Source organism: Pollicipes pollicipes, unplaced genomic scaffold (genome assembly GCF_011947565.3).
Source record: "Pollicipes pollicipes isolate AB1234 unplaced genomic scaffold, Ppol_2.1 Scaffold_3087;HRSCAF=3621_pilon_pilon_pilon, whole genome shotgun sequence".
NCBI classification, from domain to species: domain Eukaryota; kingdom Metazoa; phylum Arthropoda; class Thecostraca; order Pollicipedomorpha; family Pollicipedidae; genus Pollicipes; species Pollicipes pollicipes.
In genome coordinates, this window is record NW_023596225.1 from 5763217 (window position 1) to 5766610 (window position 3394).

Sequence of the window (3394 nt, forward strand, 5' to 3'; positions counted from 1 at the left end):
CATAAAGTTCTGGTTTAACGTCGCATCTTTGCACAGATGCTGTACCGCCCCGCCAGATTGGAACAGGGGTGCTGGTGTGTCATCTTGCACAGATCCTGTACCGCCCCGCATATTGGAACAGGGGGTGCTTGTATGTCATCTTGTACAGATCCTGTACCGCCCCTGCAGATTGAAACAGGGGTGCTGTGTGTCATCTTGCACAGATCCTGTACCGCCCCCGCAGATTTTAACGGGGGGTGCTGTGTGTCATCTGCACAGATCCTGTACCGCCCCGCAGATTGGAACAGGGGTGCTGGTGTGTCATCTGCACAGATCCTGTACCGCCCCCGCAGACTGGGACGGGGGTGCTGTGTGTCATCTGCACAGCGAGCAGAAAGGTGGTGAACTTCTAGACCGGGGTCGTCTCGAGGGCACGTATTGGTGGTGGTATTTTGCCAGCTGTAGAAGCGCTGGGCTAGCGAGGTGCACGTGGTCTAGTGACCCCACAGTGCCGGCATGGGCATGTGCAGGCGCCGAGACATCCGCGTGCTCATCAGGGAATCCTCTCGCTGTTCACCACACGTGCTGCTGCGTCACAGCACACCACCCAGGCGACGTTGGCAGGCATCTCGCGACCGCCAGATTTTCGCCCGTCAGTGTCGCCGGGTGTTCTTTTCCGGGCAGCCTCATCCCGGACATACCTGCCGCTGGCCATCGCTGGCTCAGGAACAATCTGGCGATCAATCATTCAGTCGATCGGTGTGAATCAATCGGCAAATTCGATCGCGTTGAGCAATATTTTTATCGTACGGTGATCATATGTCATTATGGGCCTATGTCTTACTGTTCGTCTCGCAGTGTCTTGATTTATTGCGCAGCGCTGCATTTTGCTTTTTGTGTCATATACGATATGACTGTAATCAATACTACACCACTTATTACATACTTCTTAATGAATGTGCTTGGCTTGACTACCAGGGAACTAAACACAAAAATAACGAGCTTGGGAATCGCACAAGTTCAAACAGCCGATTCATCAAAGCCCAGGTATGTTGCAGAGAAACGATCACATTACATGCCACTAGTGGTAAGAACGCGTTCCGCAAATGGTGGCGCCTCAGCACGAGCCCAATCTCAGCAACAGGGGGTCGTGTCGCGGCAGTAGGCTGAGCAGACAAAGCTCGTCTCGGCATTATCTGTGCGAGATTTGGGAGCGCACAGGTGCTGGTCTTGTCTGGGTACACTGCTCGCGCGTCTCGGAGCCAACGATAACTCAACACCTAGAGTAAAAGACTCGCCGGGCTTTTCTCGGCTGGCTGCTCACGAACTTCAACATATGGCTGGTGGCTGACCCACGTGTACTGCTCAGAAGAGCCGCCCCCCCCCCCCCGCGGTGATTTATCTGGGTGCTGCTGGTGCAATAAATGGTGTCTCCCGTGAGAATGAGTACATCTGTATTTACTCGGCTTCATGTGCGGGCTCCGTGGCCGACTGCAGACCATTTGGTTCGTTTGCCAGCATCTATGTGTGAGAAGCAACACACATGGCTTCCACCAGACTTAGAGCGGACCAATCAATTAAAACAATAAGGGTCTCAGCTAATGTCATTCTATGCTAGGCATGGCCCAGCATCGTCCCATGAAAGGCCAGAATGGCAACGGTTGACGGGTAAATAAATATATTAAATGATCAAGGAATTAAACCGACTCGAAGAGGGTGTTGTCAAGCACACCTGTTGTAATGCGCTGATACAGACAGATGTTATCATCCTTTAATAGATAGTGTGTCCTATATAACCGTGACAGGGTGCACTCCAACTCCAGGTGTGGCTTAGCTTCATTCCACTGCCGCCATGCAGCTTCTGCTTGTTGTCGCCCTCGCAGTGTCTGCCAGTGCGCTTGTGGAGAGGGCGGAGTGGGAGGACTTCAAGGCCACCTACGGCAAGTCTTATGCCGACCGCGACGAGGAGGCACGGCGCATGAAGGCGTACGCCGACAACAAGGCGTACGTCACCAAGCACCATGGCTGAGTACGAACGGGGCCTGCACCACCTTCACCGTAGCGATCAATCAGTTCGCTGACCTGAATATTGACGAGTTCAACGCCCTGTATAAGGGCCTCCCAGCCGGGCAAACATCACCAGGCCGGAGCGGCTGCACCAGTACTCGGGCCCGCGTGCAGGCGGCGACGCTTGACTGGCGCCAGTATGGCGTCGTCACGGAGGTGAAGGACCAGGGCGGCGTGCGGCTCGTGCTGGGCGTTCTCGACCACCGGCTCGCTGGAGGGTGCCTGGGCGCTGGCCGGCCACCAGCTGGTCTCTCTCAGCGAACAGCAGCTGGTCGACTGCTCGCACCTCTTCTTCAACCTTGGCTGCAAGGGCGGCCGCATGGACAACGCCTTCAGGTACATCCACGCTAAGGGCGCATCATGGCCGAGTCGACGTACCCGTACACGGCGGTGGGTGGCAGCTGCCACGCCAACCCGGCCTACTTTCGTGGCGCAGGTGAAGAGCCACCACAGCGTGCTGATCGGCTCGGAAAGTCACCTGCTGGACGCGCTGGCTGGACACGGACCCATCTCGGTTGTCGATTGACGCGTCGCACCAGTCGTTCCAGTTGTACCACAGCGGCGTCTACAACGAGCCCAGCTGCTCCAGCCTGCTGCTCGACCACGGCGTGCTCGTCGTCGGCTACGGCACCGACAACGGCGTCGACTACTGGATTGTCAAGAACTCCTGGTCTGCCAACTGGGGCGAGCAAGGCTACATTAAGATGCTACGTAACCACAACAACCAGTGTGGCATCGCCACCCAGGCATGCTACCCAACCGTCTAGCTGCCCGGCTGAGCCTGCGGACTTCTAATAAAAGCGTAGCACTTGAACGTAGCATTTTACAAATCAAACCACAGTCGCAGATGATACAATCTTCGAGGAAGAAAAAAATCTGTGGATGATTAGTTTAACCATGACCGGGAACGAACATTGCCATTTATGTCACATGTTATTTCAACATTTTTGAGACTGACATATACGACCCAGTACCGGCGCGGAACTTGTGTATGTGAAATGTTACGCTTACACGCCCTTCTGCCTTATTTTTCTACGTCCGGTTTCCTTCAGAGACCTCCTTGAGTGGGTCCGCATCAAGGCACATCCCGTATCCCTTTTCACATCAGCCTGTACAGGCATGCAATGAGTCACTGATTTTGTAATTCGTACAATGCGCAGCGACAGTGTCGGACAAACCAACGCTAGATGAGCCCTGAGAGATTCACTGCTAGATCCAGTTGGGCCCCCAGCAACTATCTCTCCTCCCACGACTATTCCCTTAAGGATATTCAGCGCGCCGAACACGAGAACCAGAACTCCTATGAACTCCTATGCGTGTCTCTCATCACGTGGTAAACAACCGTAGC

At 54.7% G+C, this 3394-nt stretch overlaps 1 pseudogene; it reads left to right on the forward strand.

Annotated features, from left to right (window-relative positions):
• Positions 1 to 495: 495 nt before the first annotated feature.
• Positions 496 to 2813, forward strand: LOC119089288 (cathepsin L-like; annotated as a pseudogene).
• The last annotated feature ends 581 nt before the right edge of the window (positions 2814 to 3394 follow it).